This window comes from Vicugna pacos, chromosome 15 (genome assembly GCF_048564905.1).
Source record: "Vicugna pacos chromosome 15, VicPac4, whole genome shotgun sequence".
Taxonomy (NCBI): domain Eukaryota; kingdom Metazoa; phylum Chordata; class Mammalia; order Artiodactyla; family Camelidae; genus Vicugna; species Vicugna pacos.
The window spans coordinates 2,656,258-2,677,165 of NC_133001.1; the positions used below are offsets into that span (position 1 = coordinate 2,656,258).

General features: G+C 39.6%; 1 pseudogene; it reads right to left on the minus strand.

Moving 5' to 3' along the window:
• Positions 1-1,093: 1,093 nt before the first annotated feature.
• On the minus strand, positions 1,094-2,821 carry LOC102542061 (importin subunit alpha-1 pseudogene; annotated as a pseudogene).
• Positions 2,822-20,908: the final 18,087 nt, after the last annotated feature.

Consider the following 20,908-nt stretch of genomic DNA (forward strand, 5'->3'; position numbering starts at 1 on the left):
GCAGCTTTTCCACTCCTGGACAGCATCCGTGGGCTCAACCTTTGCTCTTTCTTGGTTGCATTTCCAGAGGATGCTTCTCTGATGATGAGATGAAAGTAGGTCATAGTCACATTTAGACCAGAAACAAATCCCTTTTAAAGTTTTATGTCTCCCAGAAAGCAAATTAGCCCATCAGTAACTGCAGGCACTGGTATCAAGCCTGGGTGAGACATTTATGGCTGGTCATTGGAAGGAAATCCAATGCCCATACACGGCTGTCAGGACACTTCCCATCCCCTCACTCTCCACCCCCATCATATCTCCTCACATTTATCGCTTAATGCTGGTCAATCTGATTCCCCACTGTGGACTTCGCATGTGCAAACTGCTGACCAGTAGTGGCCCCTACATTTAGCAGTCTTCTACCAGCTGATGGGAGTTGTTGGATATATAACTACCCCAGCTTCCTCACCCCTGGGGTGGGCAATTCTGAGGCACATGCTCTACACTGGCCTCAGGGTTCCATAGCAGAATCAAGCTCTAGGGGTCCATAGTGGGAACTTGCTTGACAATGTTCTTTTTATTGTCTTCCTTCCTTCCTCCCCTCACTTCCACACTCCCCTACTGCTGTTTCCTGGGATTGCTTTCCAAATGAACCACTTACTTGAGAATTCTTGCTGCAGGGTTGGCTTCTGGAGGGACCCAAATGAAGATAGCCTCTCAAATCATAAAACAAATTTGGGTTGAATATAAGGCCTATTTTTATTTCCAGAAGATTCCCTGAAGATGATGTGTTTTCATTTCAGTGGAGCTCTCCTATGCCAGTTACGTGACTTGGATTTGCCCACAGCTGAAAGGAAACTGGGTGTTTGGGTCCTTCATATCTCATTATTTTTCAAACTTGTTTCCAAAAGCCTTGCATTCCTTTTTTTTTTTTTTTAAAGAAAAGGGTGGAATTTAATCTTTATTTACAGGACACTCTAAGATATGAAATTCCACGTAGAAATTAGAAACCCGTTGACAGGAGAAGCTTCATACTGTATGTACAGTTTGGAACTGCTCAAGTATAGTTTTGTTGTAAAAAGTGCTACGGTAACAAACCACACGTAAAAGGAGTTCTTAGTAGAGAAACAGTAAGACAAACTTATTCCAAACATAGCACACAACAAACAACTTTACGCCTCAGCTGTACAATCTAAAAGTTAAAGGTCCCAGCAGGGCTGTACTTGGAATGTACAGCCTCCAGAGGTAGTTTCTGGCACAACATTTGATCTTCCTCTTCCTCTGCAGAGAAATACTTCTCAATCAGATTTAATGAAGCTTTGTACACAGACTCATTTTCATGGTTTTGTAGAGCTTCAATTTTGTCCAAACCTCTACATTCTTCAATCATTATACTATGTTTCTCAGTTTCACCTAATTTCTCAGCAGCCTGAAAGATATTTGAAGTGGCATCCAGAGTAACCAGAATAATCTTGGTATCTTTTGCAGTTAAGAGGCTCATCAGCAGTTCTATTATGTCACAATGAACCAGATATATGATCTGTTCAACTGTTCCACTGCTTGTATAGTTGGTCACAGCCCATACAGCTTCCGTTTTTGTCTTAAAGTCTGCCTTAGAGAGAACGCCAACAAGGGACGGGACTAACCCATCATCTACAACTTGCTGTATCTGGTCCTGGCGGCCAGCCGTGGTGTTTGACATTGTCCATGTAGCTTCCTTCTGAATATTAGTTTTGGAGTTTATTAGCAGACTGGGAAAGACGGCAAGTGCTCCTACATCTATTACAACCTGAGTCTACTTGTCTGTCCCAATGACAATATTTCCTGTGGCTCTTAGCACAGGGGTCACAATTGGCAGTTCTCTAGCTCCTAAAAGCTTCACAAGTCAGTGTACAACCCCTGTCTTCTTAACCATTTCAGTTCATTCATTTGGACCATCAGTGAGGTAGGAAATGGCCCAGCAGGTATCTGCTAATACTTCTGGATCATCGTGATGCAGGAGATGAACAAAAGTAGGAAGAGTCTGCTCAACAGCATCCAAGGTGGGTGAGGGATTCCTATTGTGATGAAGATTTGAGAGTGTCCAGATAAGATTACATAAGTAACCACGTGCTAAAGATGACATATCAGGAACTGCAAGAAGAGCTAACAGTGGGTCAACTGCACCAGACTTGCTAACCAAGTCTCAAAACACTGAGCCATCACCCGCAGTGTTCCCTAGAGCCCACACAGCTTGTTCACTGATGTGAGCGTGGGGCGATGCCAACAGAGAAATGAATGCTGGGATAACACCACCATCTACCACCGCCTTGGTCTGTTCTGATGTCCCGGAAGCAATGTTAGTGAGGGCCCAAGCAATTCAAACTGAATGGGACTACAGTCAGTTCTGCCCAAGAAGGACACAAATTCTGGAATCAAAGCAGCCTGGATTATGTTGTCTATGAGGGGCTGCTTTTCCCTAGAAAGCAGTTTCCTAGCCGCTTGAGTAGCTTGGAGCTGGCTTTCCAAATTGTTGCTCTTTGTGCCTTTGACAATGGCGTCAACAGACCAGTTCGCAGTGCCCTGGTTGTTGCAGTTTTCCTGCAGTGGAGAAGTAGCGTCAACGGGAAAAGAGCTGACATTTCTCCTTTTCAGCGCCTGGTGGTCCTCCTTGGCTCTCCTCAGCTCCACATTAACTTCTGTTTGGTGCCGCCTCATTTCTGTACTGTCTTTCCCCTTGTTCTTGAATCTGTTAAGGTGGGCAGCTGGTGAATTAGCATTCTCATTGGTGGACATGGTTATGAGACAAAGGGAGAAAGCTCCACCGCTGGCTCAGGCTTCCACAGGAGGCAGTGCGGTGCACACAGGCTGTGAATGAGCTGCCCTCAAAACGTCCACCACGGTCAGCCAGAACATGGTGTGGCCCTTACCTTCTTTATTCTTATCTACATTAGCTTTTCTGATATGAGGTTTAATTAATGTATTGCAGTCTATGAGAGAAGCAACGAGCCTGAAATTTAACCAGTCTCCTCCACTTTCTTTTCTTTAATAAGAGGGGTATTTTAGCATTTGGCTAAAACCCATACATTTTTATGTGTAGTTGAAAATATGAAAATAATGAACGAAGGATCTAAACCCCCAAATTAGGAAGGATGATGGCAAAGTACATTCAAGGAAAACATAGTAAACATAAAAGCAGGAATCAAATTAAAGCACACAGAAAGTATAGAACTGGTCAATTAAAGAGAAGATTCTTTTAAAAGATCAGTTATATAAACCCCTGGCAAGTCCATTCAAGAAAGAAAAACATAAACTGACAGATTTAACTATGATGACACATCATAACTCAAAGATGCTTTTTTATCACAACTATTTTTCAATATTGTTCAGAAATTGTTGTCCAGAGTTGTCTTAACTTCAACCTGTGAACACAGGTTTTACAAGCAGTGGTTTGTATTGTTTGTTTTTTCTGAGGGGAAGGTGACTAGTTTCCTTCATTGATCTCAGCTTGAAGGAGGTACTGGGGACTGAACCTGGGACCTCTTGGATGCTGAACATGCACTCTACCACTTGAGCTACACCCTTCCCCCAAGCAGTAGTGACTGTAGAATTTCTAGGTGGGAAAGGCTAAGAGGACATAAGCTTGCAGGATGAGGATATTTGAGACTGGGATTGCCAATGTATATTTTTTAGATACTAGGTACACTAGTGATACAAAGTTAAATAGGTTTAACTGGGTTTCGTTACCATATGAATTCACATAGCCCTAGACAAGAAGTGTAAGTTGTAAACCTATGAGAGGAAAATGAAATACCCAGGATTTTCCAAATTCATGGTACAACAGGGTTCTGTAGATCACGGATTCTATAACACTGTTGTAGGGGATGCAGTGAGGCAGGAAAAAAAAAAAAAAGGAACCAAAAAGAAGAGCTATGCATTTATTTACAAAATAAATCATTATTTTTAGATGATACAATTGTTTCTCTAGAAAATTTAAGAAAAGCAATTGAAAAACTGTAAGGCCAGCTACAACATAATTAGCTTTGCAATATATCAGCAAAACCAGTTAAAAATAAGAATAGCATCATATTTAAATACTATAAAATATGAAGTACCTAGGAACAAAATTAATAATAAATATACTGGATCCATATGTACTGGATCCATATGTACTGGATCCAAAAAGTACTCCCAAGGAACATAAAAGAACATATGAGGATCATTTTCAAGGTTATGAAGAGGTTAACTTCTTAATTATGGGTATAGTACATACATAATTAAAATAATGACAGGAATTTAAAAGGAATTGAACAAAATAATTAAAAAGTTACCTAAGAAACATTCTATTTTCACATTGTATTTTTTGAAATAAAAATGCATATATATTACTTTTGCAAGGAGAAAAAAATACAGCTATGAAAATGCAATGAGCAAATACAGAAAAAAAAATTAGAAAAGAAGTTATATGGGAAGGACTTACCTGATGTGAATATAATATATAAAAAGACTGTAAAAAAATGATGATTAATTTCATGTACTGCCTCAAGACATAAATAAGCAAATCTCCAATGAAGACATACAAATGGCCAATAGGCACATAAAAAAAATGATCTCAGAGCTCTCCCTGGGTGGGGATCCAATAACTCCATTCTTAAAATATATGAAGAGCCATCACATCCTGGAAGGCCCAGGAAAAGGTATTTGGCTTCCATAATTGTTTCAAACTTATCCCATGTTGTAGCGTTCTTGTTCTCAATCTCCATTCACCCATTCCTCAGACATGGTGCTCTTAGGATAAACTCAAAATATGTATTTTTTGGTTTGTCTGATTAAACTCATTTCTATTTCTCCTCTTTCCAAAAAATTCTGAGGCTGTTAGTAGCAACAAAGCAAATAAAATGGAAATAGTATCAGCTGGAAGGATAATGCACAATGTGAGTGTTGAGTTAAGGTCTATTCAATATCTTACTGAGGACTATAACCCGGGAGCCAGCCTCTCAGCTAGCTCTGAGGAACTCTTCCAAAGAGATGGGGGGAAGGCTAGTTTATATGTAATTTTTATTAGTGAATACACCCACTTGAGCATACATCTTGGTGAATGATTACTGCTAGTCAAAAAGAACAGTAATCTCAAGTTAATGATTGCAGTGCTTTTCTATGTATGGCAAAATGCAAGAAGTGAGGTTCATTAAAATTCTTCCTGAAAGGCATCTATCTAAGGGAGTGTTTGTCCAAGGCACAGAGCATCTTGTTACAATCTTTAATTTCTTCTGCCTGAATCACAGAGTGCTTGCTTCATCCTGTTACTGCCTTAATCCCTTTGTCTAAAGTGCTGAATGTGCTGTCAGTCAGTGACAGCAGCATGTTAATCTTTGCAGACTTGGATGCTGAGTGAAATGCTCTTTGCTTTTCTTTTGTTTGCCCCTTTTGGTTACAAATTCAAACAAAGTTTGGGAGGCATTTTATGATCAATTTGTCCCATGGCCCTAGGAAGGCTAATTCCCAGGTGAAGACATGATTTCATTGATAGACCGCTTGATGTCCTGTGACTGAACTGGGCTGGTCTAATGGAAGCATAAATGTCCCTAGTCTGTTATGGTCCAGGAAATGATTCTCTCTAGTGTTTACACTACTGTAATCAATCTTAATCTTATACAGAATTGTATAGCTGGCCAATTGTTTCTAGTCACTTAGTCATCATTGTTTTGTCAGAAACCCAGTTGCACATAGTGAAATACAAGAAACAACAATCTTGTAAAATAAACAGAATACAAGTAATATAGCTAGTGGCAATAATAAGGTCATAATCATATATGAAAGTCCAAGAAGTCAAGAAAACACTATAAATAATCATACAGGTCAAGTCTGGTGTCTTGGTATAGCTGTCTACTTCTGATGTCATCTTCTTGTCCTAGTGTCTTCTCTGTTTGAGAGTTGCTATAAGGTGAGTTTGAGGTTAGTGATCCTCTCTATAGACCAGTCCAGTGCAGGGGCCCTTTACAAGTGGGAAATATGAACCTAAGAGTCAATTTCCTTTAGTTTGTGGTGCATTAGCTAGTTAAAAATACCTGATAAGGGCCTTTCCATCTAGGCTGGAGAGGGTCCTTTAAATGATGTCTTTTCCAGTACGTGCTCCTGGTTGTAGATCATGGGGTATTTGATCTTCATCAAAAGATAGATTACTGTGGTAAACTATGAAGGCAAGCTTAAAATGTCTTTCAATAATTTAATTAACCTTTGTAATAATGTAACACAGCAACAAGGAGCCAGTTAATAGTGAGTCTTAGGCAGGAAATATCAAACCTTACAGATAATTAATAGCACTAGAATTTAATATACATGAAGGTATATTACTGAAACATACTTTTCTTCTCTAAAATCATCCTCCCTTCCACCAAATGTACCCAAGGTGAGACTAACTTATTTACAAAATAAGTCTGGTTTCTATAAACTTGGCCTGATTATTTATATAAGTTTATCAAAAATAGCAATTGATCATATAGGTACTTTTAAATTTGCTTTGCTGGAATTTTTCATAAGGAATCACAGAACTTTAAAAGGCCTTTCACGGCCAGGAAAAGTTGCACCAAAGACTTTTCAGATTATCCTATAATGCCTATGGATTTGAGTGAATTCCTCTCTCACTGAAATCCCCCAAATATCTTGAGGTTCCTACACCTGTCAAGAGGTAACATTTCTTATTTACCTGGTAAGGTTGCTGGGAACCTCATAAGAAGTTACCAAGCTATATTCCTATAATCAACCAGTGTCAGTGAGCCTGCCTAAGCCCCTCTCTCAAATCCCCCTGAGAGACTTCATACTCGAGAATCTTCTTGAGAAAATGGATGGAGGTCTCTATGTTCTGCAGCTTTTTCTTTCTGTACAGGGGCGAATGCCTACCTACCAGAATAGAAGTCTCTCTATCTTTTCTAAATCTAGGTAATCTGACCCTGGGATAGGCTTCCATCTGTGTAGCAGCAGAATCTTATTTTGAAACTGCTAGGGATGATTTGAAATGAAGCTGGAAACTACTTGAATTAAAATGATAAGCAGGGCTTACAGGATAATTATGGCAGGGCCTCAGAAGGGCAATACCCAAGGCAGGACACTAGGCATTTGCCAGCCGAGTTCTTCATTCCATTTTCTTTTTTAAAATTTAGGAAAAAATTTAATTTTTAATTTATTTTTTATTGAAGTACAGTCAATTAAGATGTGTCAGTCTCTGGTGTACAGCACAATGTCCCAGTCACTTCATCCCATTTTCTGATGCTTCCTGCCTGCTCTAATAGTCTTCTGTTCTCTTCTTGTACCTGGTCTGATTGGTTATAATCCCCTGTGTGGCCAGGTTTAGGGCAGGCAAGGTGGGAAAGAAATGGATTTAAATGAGCTACTACAAGCTACTGAATATATTTCCCTACGCTATACAGTATAAATCTGTTTATCTATTTTATATATACCTGTCAGTATCTGCAAATCTCAAACTCCCAGTTTATCCCTTCCCACCTCCCTCCCCCCTGGCAACTGCAAGTCTTATTTGGTGATTTACTTTGCTCTAAGACTAAAGATCATAATGCTTATCAAGGCCCATAAAGGTGTGTAAGATTCTCTGCCTCCCTTTTTTCTAGCTTTGTCTTCCATTACTCTTTCCTCCCTCTTCAAGCATCCAGGCACATTAGCCTTGTGTTTTCAGTACCTTGAATATGCCACACTCCCCCTTATCACAGGCTTTTCTCTGTGTCATTCTCCATGCTTGACACCCTGTTTTGTTCATTTTGTTGGGTTAACTGTCATCCCTCCCCAGGGCCTTACTTTCTCAGAGAAAACTTCCCTGGCATCAAATTCTAGGTCCAGTTCTTTTATAACAGACTCTCATAAAAAAGCTTTTTTCCCTTTAATAGTCCTTATCCCAGTTTTTAGTTTAATCCCTCTTTTGTGGGATATTTAAAACAAAAAATAACACGTCTTCTCGTTAAGCTGAGAGCTGCTTGCAACTGGGAACCGTGTCTGATTTTACTGCCATTGCATCCTTGATGATCAGCACTGGGCTGATTTTGTGTGGTAGGAGATTTTGTATTGCAGGAGATCAAAGAGTGAATGGGTGAACAAGGCACTCTCAGTCCTGAAAGATGCTTCAAATTTCTTGTCACAAAGACCATTGGAGGTTATTTCTAGAATACCACAATACCAATGGGGCTTCTATGGAAGTTACTAATGCTCTGTGAGGGAACATTTCCAGGGGTGCTGTAAGTGTTTGTTGAAAGAGTGAATTTCAAGGAATCTCACAATTAGCCCTGTTCTGATTATGTAGACAAGAAAGGTCATCTAGAGAGTCTACACCCCAGCTGTCTATCACACTCCTGGTGCTGCCTTTGGCATCACAGCATCTAATGGAACATACAATGTTTGTTACCTAAAGAGGAAAAAATTTGAGATAAGTCTCTTTACTTCTGGTAAAAAGAAAATATATCCAACTTATGCTGCTTCTGTCTTTTTTATTTCACCCTTCTTTCCTCTTTCCTTCACTGTGCACATGAGCAACATTGCTCTGGCAAATAGATTTCCTCCTTTACTTGAATATGAATCCGAGTTCATATGAGTTGAACATAAAGGGAAAGTTGTAAATGATTGAAAAAATCATCAAGTTGAATTGAATGTTCGGATTCTATAAAAAATAAAGTTTGTTCACATAAAATTCAGGGAAAACAAACAATTCCATCCCGAGTTGAACAGAGTTCAACACTGGTGTCTCCCAGGAGTTGGCAGCTTTGGCACATGTTTAGAAATTTGAGGAGTGAAAATTTTGTACTTCAATTCTGGTTTTGAAAACTTGCATGAAGGAAGATTCAGACAGAGGAAAGGGGTGAGTGGAAGTTAGTAAGCTTCTTTATGTTTAAGGGAGAATGTTGGAATGTTGGAAGGAGACAGTAGGAATGGGGACTCAGGGTGGGCAAAGTTGAGAAATAGATTGAATCATCACCTCCTTTTACATTTCCTTCCTCTGTCTTTCTTGTGGCTCTGACCCTGGGCTTTGCCCCCCATCAGCTTCTTAAGCACAGTTCTTTGAGAGTCTACCGAGACTAAGTAAGGCCAGCCTGTGTGTTAGGAACTCCCTCCATTCACCTGCTTATAATTCATCCCCTTCCTCATCAACTTTCCAACCTGTTGTCTGCTGAACAGAAAAACACAACCGGAAAGTTGAGGGTTATATTTTATTTGGGGCAATCCTGAGGACTTAAGCCCAGGACACAGCCTCTCAGATAGCTCTGAGGGACTGTTCCAAAGAAGTAAGCGAGGAACCAGGATACGTAAGAGTTTTTGCAAAACAACAACAACAATAAAACAACAACAACAACAGCAGCAGCAGCAGCAGCAGCAACAACCAACCAAACAACAAACCCACACCCAACCCCAGGTAGTTGGAACATCAAAAGATTGTCATTAATTAAAGAAAAACAGACATCTTAAGTTAATACGTTTAGCACTTTTGTTTTTTACATATGGGAAAATGCAAGAGTCTGGGCTCATTTAAATCATTTCTTTGATATGCACCTTAACTATGTAGGACCAATATCCTGTTTTTGTCCACCCTGAATCTCCTCAGGCTACATAGTTGCGAGGCAGCTGCACTGGCTGATGGCTTGATGGCTGCAACATCCTGTCTTCAAATACTTGCATAAGCATTCAGCAGAGGCCCTCTTTCTGAGCGTACAGGTTAGATTCAGAGCAAGATCATTATTATTTTTATTAGCCCCTACATATTAGCTCCTGGTTTTACTTCATGTTGTGTGGGCTCAGCTAAACCTATTGATTTCCTTTAGTATGTTTAGTTAATATTGTTGGATAGGCAAATTTATATAACCTGTCTTACAGTACCAGGCAGGGGAAGCAGTCCTCAGTGAAACATGTCTATCCCGAAATATAATTAAGCAAAAGAGATGTAACCATCTTATATAAAGCCCATTTAAATACACAATTTTTTAAACTTTTATCTCAGTTCTACCAACTCCTTTGCCTTAAATTTTAGTTTCTATTAGGGCTCCATTAAAAAGCCTTAGTCTTTTTAAAATTACAGTATAATCAGTTTATAATGTGTTAATTTCTGGTGTACAGCATAGTGATTCACTTATAAATGTATACATATATGTATATGTGTGTGTATATATATATATTCCTTTTCATATTCTTTTTCACTATAGGCCATTACAAGATATTGAATATAGTTCCCTGTGCTACACAGTAGAAATGTTTATCTATTTTATATATATTAGTATCTGCAAATCCTGAACTCCCAATTTATCCCTCCCTACCCTATTTCCCCTCTGGTAACCATAAGTTTGTTTTCTATGTCTGAGTCTATTTCTGTTTTTCAAATAAGTTCATTTGTCTTTTTTTTTTTTTTTTTTAAAGTTTCCACATATAAGTGACATCATATGGCATTTTTCTTCCTCTTTCTGGCTTACTTCACTTAGTACCACAATCTCCAGATCCATCCATGTTGCTGCAAGTGGCATTATTTTATTATTTTTTTATGACTGAGTAGTGTTCCATTGTATATATATATACACCACATCTTCTTACTTCTGTCATTTGTTGATGGATGAGGGGCATGGATCTTTTTGAATTAGTTTCCTCTGGCTATATGCCCAGGAGTGGGCTTGCTGGATCATAGGGTAAGTCTATTTTCAGTTTTTTTTTTCAGGAATCTCTGTACTGTTTCAGGGAAAACATAATGGCTGCACCAAACTACATTCCAACCAACATTGTAGGAGGATTCTCTGGCATTTATCATTTGCAGACTTTTTAATGATGGCCATTCTATCCACTGGGAGGTGATACCTCATTGTAGTTTTTCTTTTTTTTAATGTATACTTATGTTTTTCGTGGGGGGAGGTAATTAGGTTTATTTATTTATTTCTTAGAGGAGGTACTGGGGACTGAACCCAAGACCTCATCCATGCTAAGCATGAGCTCTACCACTTGAACTATACACTTCCCCCATCATTGTAGTTTTGATTTGCATTTCTCTGACAATTAATCATATTAAGAATTTTTTTTCAGGTATCTTTTGGGAAATTTTGTCTTCACTGGAGAAATATTTACTTAGGTCTTCTGTTCATTTTTGGAGTTTTTGTTGTTGTTGTTTTTGTTATTGCACTGTATGAGCTGTTTGTATATTCTGGAAAATTAAGTCCTTGTCAGTTGCATCATTTGCAAATATTTTCTCTCATCCTGTATGTTGTCATTTTATTTATGGTTTCCTTTTCTGTGCAAAAGCTTTTCAGTTTAATTGGGTCCTATTTGTTTATTTTTGCTTTTATTTCTATTACTTTAGTGAATGGATGGAAAAAGATATTGCTGCGATTTATGCCAAAGAGTATTCTGCTTATGTTTTCCTCTAGGAATTTTAGAGTAGCTTCTCTTACACTTAGGTCTTTAATCCATTCTGAGTTTATTTTTGTATATGGTGCTAGAAAATGTTCTAATTTTATTCTTTTACATTTAGCTGTCCCATTTCCCAGCAACACTTATTGAAGGGCTGTCTTTTCTCCATTGTATATTCTTATCTTCTTTGTCATAGATTAATTGACCATAAGTGCATGGGTTTATTTATGGACTTTCTATTCTGTTCCACTGATCTATGTGTCTGTTTTTGTGCCAGTACCATACTGTTTTGATTACTGTAGCTTTGTAGTATAGTCTGAAGTCAGGGAGCATGGTTCCTCCAGCTCCATTCTCTTTTCTCAAGATTATTTTGGCTATTCAGGCTCTTTTGTGTTTCCATGCACATTAAAAAATTTTTATTTCAGTTATGTGAAAACTTCCATTGTTAATTTGATAGGTATTGCACTGAATCTGTATAAGGCCTTGGGTAGTATGCATGCCCTTTATTTTAAAGTCATTTGTCTGATGTTAGCATTGCTATCCTTGCTTTCTTGTCATTTCCATTTGTATGAAATATCTTTTTTGTCCCCTCACTTTCAATCTATGTGTGTCCTTTGCCTTAAAGTGGGTCTCTTGTAGGTAGCATATTGTAGGCCCTTGTTATATTATCCAATCTGCTACTCTATGTCTTTTGACTGGAGCATTTAATCCACTGATATTTAAAGTAATTATTGATAGATATGTATTTATTGTGTTTTTAAACCTTGTTTTCCAGTTAACTTTGTATTTCTTCTTTGTTTCTTTTATTTTCTTTTTGTTTTTCCTTTCTTGGTTTAATAATTTTCTTTTGTGTTATCCTTGAGTTTTCTTCTTTTTGGTTTTTGTGACTATGTTGTATGTTTTTGATTTGTGGTTATCCTGTTTTTCAAGAATATTGACCCATTACTATACCTACTTGCCTTAGAGTAGTAGTCATATAGGGTCAAACACATTCTTAAACAAACAAACAAACAAACAAAACTACATTTTTACTCCCCTCCATCACATTTTATAATTCTGGTGTCCTCTTTTACATCTTCATGTTTATTCTTTTGCTATTCATTGTAGTCATTGCTTTCACAATTTTTTTTTATTTTTAAAAATCAATATACTGATTTACAGTGTACAGAAATAAGTGATTTATCTTCCAATTGTGATCTTCTCTTTCCTATGGATTCCTGCTTCTTTTCTATTTAGAGAAGACCTTTTAAAATTTCTTCTAAGATTGATTTAGTATTGCTGTATCCTTTTAGTTTTTGCTTGTCTGAGAAATTCTTTCTTTCTCCTATTCTAAATGATAATCTTGCTGGGTTGACTCTTGTAGGTTGCAGGTTTCTCCCTTTCAGTCCTTTGAATATATTTTGCTACTCCCTTCTTGCCTGCAAAGTTTCTGTAGAGAAATCAAGTGATGGCATTATTGAGGCTTCCTTGTAACTAACTCTTTGTTTTTCTCTTACTGCCTCTTGCTCCTCTCTTTATTTTAACTTTTGTCATTTTGATTATAAAATGTCTTGGCGTGAATCATTTCGAGTTCATCTTGTTTGAGACCTTCTGTGCTTCCTATTCCTGGATATCTGTTTCCTTCTTTAGGTTTGGAAAGATTTTACCCATAATATCTTCAAAAACATTTTCAATTCCCTTTTCTCTTCTTTCTCCTTCTGGAATCCCTAGGTAATGTGTAGATTGGCAAGCTTTATAGTATCCCGCAGACCTCTTTCTTGCTTTCATTTAAAAAAAATGTGTCTTTCTTTCTGTTGTGCTAATTGGGTGATTTCCATGACTCCATCCTCCAGGTCACTTAATCTTTCTTATGCATCATCCAGTTTGTTATTTATTGTCTTTAGTTCAGCTTTCAACTCAGCAAGTAAGTTTTCTAATTTTAAGTGGCTCCTCCTTATAGTTTGTATTTCCTTTTTACATTTGTATCAGCAGCCTTTCTTAATTCCTTCAGTACTTTTATTACCTCCTTTTGAACTTAGGATCTGGTAGACTGGAAACATATGTTTCAGTGTTCTTTCAGAGGCATTCTCTTGATATTTTAATAGGGAGTGGTTCTTTTGCTTCTTCATTTTATTTATATTTCTCTGACTCATGATTTTAGGAGGAGAAAAGGTTATCTACTCTGGTCTTGAAGGGCTGTTTTTATGTGGGACTGTCCCTCTGTAGCCTGTGTGAGTCTAATATTTTTTGTGTAGGGCTCTTTTTAGTGTATGTGCTTGCCATGTCTTTCCTCAGTGTGTGCTAGCCATTATTCCCTCAATAGGAAATGTGATTGGTATTGTGGTGACCAGAGCCTGTACTGGATGTTGAGTGGGGCCTCATTTTTTTTCTCTGTGGTTGTCACAGTCATGTCAGGGGCAGAGTTTGCCCCCAAGTTATTGGAGTAGATGCCCCCAGATCTGTTTCTGAACTTCAGTGTGAGGTAGGAAGGACTGGAGAGCTTCTGCTGGAAGAGGAGCCACTGAGTATCCTTCTGTAGGATCTATCCACCAGAAGATGTGCTCTGTGGTGTCACCTGCCACTCATTAGGCAGACTCACAAAGAACAGTGTTGGCACTGCCTTTGGCCCAGCCTCAACCATAGGAATGCAGGCAGCCAGCCTGAGAATCCCTCATGTTCTGTGGTCCTAAAGACATCCAGTGCATATTTGTGGCACAGATCTGCTGGAGTCAGGCACTGGGACTGCCATAATAGCGCACCTGGACCCACTGCAGGAGCTACAGAATCAGCCCAGACTCTGGCCCTGCCTCTGTGTGTGGATACCCCCAAAGCTTGCAGCCATTAATGCCAAACCTTCCCCAACCAGGAGAGCACAAATAATCCACTAGGTGTCCCATGGGCGCAGAGTTTACAAGCCTGCATAAATCCATGGATCTTACAGATGCTGCTTCTGAAGTTTGGAGAAACTTGAGGATTGGATCAGATTCCACTGCCTCTGCATGTGGGCAAACTGCAAGTGCTTGCATGTTCCCAGATCTCATAGAGAAGGAGCTGTGCCTGCTGTGAGCAAGCCTAGAGTGAGGCCACTATTGAGGGGTCCCACCCTCTTCCTTCTCACATGAGTTAATAATGGGGCTAACAATGGGGCTTCTATGGTGAACCCAGGCTCAGTCTTGTGCATGCCCCCAGTTATGGTTTGACCCACACTCCAGCCCCTTTTGGCTGTTTCTGTGCAGCCAACTCTAGTCCTCTAACTCAGGTCTGTCTTCTGAAGCTCAAGTTTTAGCTCCCAGTCCTCATGTGCACCAGCATATGACCATCTTGGTTTGAGGAGTGCAGGGAGGTGGCCAGGAATGGCTGTGCTGGTCTCTCTTCATTCTGACGGCTGCAATCTGGCTGCTGCGCTTTTCTCTGAGCCTCTAAAGCTTTCTGTCTGTCCTGGCTGATTTCCCAGACAGTGAAGGGGGTTCTCAGGGTACAGGAACATTTCCTCTTTCACAGTTTCCTCCCAGGGTGCAGGTCCCAACACAACTCCTTTTTTTTTCTTTCATCCTATCTGATTATGTGATTATCTTTCTTGCAACATTGGTTGCATGAGATCTTCTACCAGCATTCAGTAAGTATGCTGTGAGAACTGGTCCACATGTAGATGTATTTTTTGATGTATTTATGAGAGGTGAGCTCTGTGTCCTTCTGTTCTTCCATCTTGATCACCTCCCAGAAACCTTTCTTTTTATCCAGACCAATTTTATCTGTTTTTGTATAAAAGACTTTGGGTTCCCCAGTGATGGGTTGAGTCAAGGGACTCAGACCCTTTTTTAAAATATTTTTTAATTAATTAATTGGCCCAAGCAATTGTTGGTCAGATATCTCAGTGCAATTTTTTCTGCCTTTTAAATCTCTCTCTCTCTCCATATGTATATTAATTAGGATAAATAGAATGGACTTCTTTTTAGGCCATTTAATGTTGTGGACCAATAGGGGGTTCCCTTTGGCCAATTCAACCTTAGTTAGTGTTGTATCAAAATGTTTGTTTAAATCCCATTAACATCCATTTTTTTGGACCCCATTTTTAAACAAGCATCTAAAGATTTTTTGTCCATTTGAGATAAGTCCCTTTAAAATTTCTACCTTGTGAAGAAGTCTCTAGATTCTCTTTTTAGTTTTTCTCTTAATTCCCCATTAATCAACTTAATTAACATTAATTATCCTAATGTTTTTATTAGCATTTGTAAATTTATAAGACCCACTGAAGGGAAGCAGAAACCACAAATAAGGTTTTCCAAATCGATTTTTTTTTGTTTTTTTGTTTTTCTTAAATTAAAGGAGTTCTTAGGTTAATCATTTTATATATATATCTTTTCCCACCTTCTAGTTTATTTTATTTTTCCATAGGTACCAATAAAATAGCTGTTTATGAGAGTTCTCTAAAAATTTACCAATTTAGATATTTCTCCAACTTGAAGGATCCATCATCTGGCCATTGTGAGATATATCTTAGTAGTGACTCAGACCAAAAAGATGCAAGAGGCATCCCCACAGGGGAGTGTGAAAAATGCTGTTTAAACATGATCTAGAAACTTTACACCCAAAAATAGTCTAAGAAAGTAAAGATCTTCATTGTATAGGCTGATGCAATGAAGGTCAAGATGGCAAAAAGCCCCTGAGAGTTGACCCAGTGAGACAAAAAGGTTTCTCAGGATCTCAGTCTATTTTACTGGTTGCCAAATGGCTTCCAAATGTACACCACATGTTTACCTTCTGGATAACAGAGGCCAATTTCTCAACACAAACACACATACACACCCCACCAAAGAAGACCAGGTGGAACAGTTACATCTCCAAGACACAAGAAGAGAAATGCCAGTTCCCCCAAGAAGAGCTTTTGTTTCTTTAAGGTCAGAATTCTGAAAAGATGTTTTATCAAGTTGGCTTTCTCTTAGTTGACTATGTGTGCAATAAAAATCTCCATATTGGCCATTTTCAGGGTGAGATTTATTTTTTAATTCCCAATTAAGTAAGTATGTGTAAGTATATATTTTGTACATATATAAACATGGCTGGAATGTTGGTTGGAGGCAAAGATGTTAGGCCAGCCTCTCACCTAAATCACCAAATGGCTGCAGTGGCTGATGGATGGTTGCAACATCCTTTGTTAACTGATATGACAGGCGACATTTTTCTTCCACACTGTTTTCTATTTAGTTGTCTATCCCAGTGGTTCCATGGGCCATTCACATCATAATGACTAGCATGCTTGTTAAAATTCAGATCTACTAAGTCAGGATCTCTGGAGATGGGGCTAAGGATCCAGGCATTGATAAACCCCCTATGTGATTTTTATGCCCGTTAGGATTTGAAGCCATTGAGTTTGTCTTACCAGTTTTCAGCTTCTTAGTTCCTTCTCTTGGGTACTAAACTCACCTTTCTTTCATGACTTAGCAGTTGTGTGGGCAATGTTCAGGTCAACCTGGCCCCAGGACTCCCTCACCTTGTGCACCAGTTTCATGAGCAATCCAGTAATCCCACCCCTGCCTCCAATATCTAGATGAGTCTGGCCTTGTGGACAGGACATGGATGCTTAAGTTGCTAGTTGTAAATGTAAGATATTATCCTTCTCAGTGACATAAGCTATTTCTCTTTCTAAAAGAAGACTTTATCCCCCAGAGAGATGCATATCTAGGGAATTCTGTGCACTCAAAGCTTAATGTGCCAAGATTAATTACAATGGGAGATCCTTAAAAATTTTTTTTACTTATTTATTTTTATTTAATTAATTTAATTTTGTCAGGGAGAGGGAAGTAATAAGTCTATTTATTTATTTACTTTTGGAGGAGATACTGGGGATTGAACCCAGGACCCTGTGCATGCTAAGCATGCACTCTACCACTTGGGCTATATCCTCACCTTTACCACTGGAAATCCTTGATAAGCCTCTTCTAATCATAGTTACAACTTGCTCGTATATCTCACCTAATTATAACGACAACTACAGAGACTATGAGTATAATTTAGCCTTTGAAACATTTTTCTGATGGTGTAATGGGGTTATGGAAATTTGCTGCTCCTGGAAAGACCACCTATTAAATTAGCATTTTGGCAACATGTTTGGGATGGGCATTCCAGGCTAGGCTCTAACCCCTTTTAAGAATAGAGTAGAGACCTAGGAATACAATGAATAAAGGAAACAGCAGAGGGTCTTGCTTAAGACATTGGGCTTTGGGATCAGGCAGCTCTGAGATTCAGTTCTCACAGTGGGATCTCAAACAAATTACTGTCTATGTCCCGTTGTTCTCATATTAAATTAATGGCAATAATAACATTGATTTCACAACATGTGGAGGTTAAACATGATAAATGTACATAAAGTGCTTAGTACAAGATATTTAGAATGTAAGTTGTTATTATAATTAATATTTTAATAACATTATTGACATTATAGTTTCCTTCTAAGCAATTCTTCTCTTGTTCCTCTTTTTAGGGCTTCAAACTTTTCTGGAACACAAAGACCTTGGGGATATATTTGTGTGCCTTTTTTCACCGCATTTTGTGTATAGATGCAATCCAGACAACATGAACACCTAGGACCAAAGAGGTCTCAACTTCTTGGGGACCAAATGGGAAATCATCTTGTCTTGATAATAGCTGGGGAATGGATTCTGAGTTCACTGCTTGCTGATGTATAACCTCAATGTTGTCTTCTCTCTGAAAAATTAGGCAACAGAATTATATCTCATTTAGGCCATGGGACCCTGAGTCCAGTACAGTAAGAGAGGTCTCCCAGAACACAGACCCAAGTTTTCCCTCTTTCACCTACTCTACTCACCCTTTTGAGCATTTATACTCTGTCTCTTATGGGACATAGGGACTGAATTCTGCACTGGAAATCTACAAAAAATCCATGACAATCATCTAGTAAGTTTAAGAAGCTGGTGAGGTTTGATGGTTCTGAGACATAGCATCCAGTTCCAAATCCAAAGCCAATGTAGATTAGAGCCGGATGTGACCCTGCTAAATCTAATGTATGCAACACAAAACAAATGCCTCCTGTCTCACAGGTGTTATGATGGGCAAAACTGAGCCTTCCCTGCCACAATTTGGCATCAGCAGCAGCACAAAAAGCAGAGAAGCTTGTTATTTTTTTAAAGAGAGGTTCTTGCATGGCATCTCTGAGTGGGCTTCTGGGATGCCATGTCCCCTACTCTGCTTTTCCCCCAATAGAAGGCATAGGTCTCCACTGGTCTCCACTCTACCATTATGACAAAGCCCACTGGAACATTAGGATCAACCCAGAGGCATCTGGGAGTTGGCAGAATGGTTAGAAATGTGCGATCTGAAAGGATAATGACATGAGGAGTCCGTGGTGGAGCCCCATGATCAGCTCTCAAAATCAGATTGGAAGTTCTCCTGGTGGGAACAGAAACAAAAGTGATTGTATGTATAAGTCCCCACTTCCTGTCCTACATATTCTAATGTGTGTGTCTTTCCTTCTTCAAATCCATAACCCAGACAACACCCAGGCATAGGAAAGTCATGCTCATGGCATTGGCTCTGGGAAACTTCAAAGTGACATCCCCAGATGCTGGCAGATTGCATTTGGCTGTAGTGTTGGGTACATTATTCATTTGAATCCTTGACCTGTGTGTGCATTTTTATAAAGAGGCTCCTCCAGAGGGCAGCAGAGAGCAGTCCTGTGGCCCTGAGACGGAACCCTGAGGGAGGCGGGGGTAAAGGTGGTGGTGGCCAGATTCCACTGGGGTTACTGAGGGACCGGCTTTTGATTTGGGAGGATTTAAAATCAACAATAAACTCAATTGAAAAAAAAATCAAACATTGAAAGAGGGCTAAAGAATTTGGAACTTCACAACCTAAAAAAGCAAGGATGCCCATCAGATATGAGAAAACTTGGGAGGTTTTGGAAATAAGTGATTGGGATGGGAAAACATTTTCTGTGAGTGATTGCCTGTGCACTGCCACTGAAGAAAACATTAGGCCTTCAGAGCTCAGTGAGAGGTAGATGAGCCCCAGGAGGAGCAGAGTGGCTGCTGGGAAACTTGAAACAGCTTTGGAACAAAATCATAATTCACCTCAGACACCCAGATGAGTTAAAGCTGTAGAATGTCCTTAAAGATGTTCGTGGCAGTAAACACACCAAATTCTTGATTAAGGAGTGTGATTACTCTTCCATGAAAGATGTGCATGAAGAGGCCCTTTTCTATAAACAATTTATTTTCTCTCCTTCTCTGGAGAGCAGAGGATGAATGTTTCTTCCGAGAAGATTCAGGCTTTATACCCTTTATTACACACACACGCACACACACACACACATACACTGTTCTACGTATGTTTGTGGGGAACTTAAAGGGAATTTGTGTATTCCTTGACGCTTATCCAGGCACCTCAGTTTAAGATGCTTTAAACAAAAAAAAATCTTTACTGTTTGTTTCTGAAACTGTGTTGGGTAGCTGTCTAGATTCTTCTCAAAATTCCCTCTTTCAAAGCTTTTACAATATGTGTCATTGCAAGTCTGTTAACAGCTGCTCATCACTCTTTTGAGGGCACATGCATGAGGGGTGAGGTGGTACATGTTGGCCTCTACTTCCTGGGCTTTCTTACAGGTTTCCAGGGCTCACAGAGATTAACCACTGAAGTTTCTAATACTGCCAAGGGTTTCCTGAAATGTGCTTTCAAACACAGGGGACAGGACCAAAGCTCTGGTGGCAGTTGTGGAAGTCATGGCACAGATTTCCCTTCAAGAGAGATCTGGTGATGGGTGAGCAACCAGCTGCCTGCCTCCAGCTGCAGAGCATTTAGGACCCATCACAGTTCAAGTGCAGACCACTGTCTCCCCAGAGAGCTCCCAGGCAGTGACCCAGCATGCTGGGGGTACCAGCCCTGGCCGTTTCTGCCAGTGCAGGGTGTTTCTCTGGGACCCTTTGCACACTGGTGGGTCAACTGAGACTTCCTGCACTGCAGACAGAGGCTCCTCCTGCTCAATCTTCCCCTCTTCCCCTCCCCCTTTCTGCCCGGGTGTCAGATCTGCACAGGGGTCTCAAGGCCTCCTCTGCCTACCTTCTTTACCCTTTATCTTTCCCAAGTGTTCCCCCAATAGGTCTCTTGCTGTCTGCTTCTGAGAGGATTCTGAACGGAGACAGCTCTGCTCATAGGTAACATTGTTGGCCACTTCACACAATCCCATTTTACTTTCACAGATCCCCAGCTGAAAACAGCCTCCACATCTTGCCAACCCATTTTGTCACAGGGCTAGGAGTTTGCTGGGTGTTGGGTTCCATTCTTCTGTCCATGCAGTTTTTTAGGGTTCATAGTACCACCCTCATTCAGCCTCTTGTAGGGTGCTTAGATTCCCTGGAGATGAGACAGAGGCATCAAGTGGTCAAAAACATACTTTATTTCTGTATGAAGATTCTTTCCAGGATCCCAGGATGGAAAACACAAAAACTTCAGGGACTACTCCTCTCTATTTACATGATTCTTCTTGAAATCCAGGTCAACAAGGTCAGCTCCCAAACCCTCTTTTCCCAGCGTTCCATTCAGTCCTTCCAAGAGAAAGGGCATTCCGGACTGT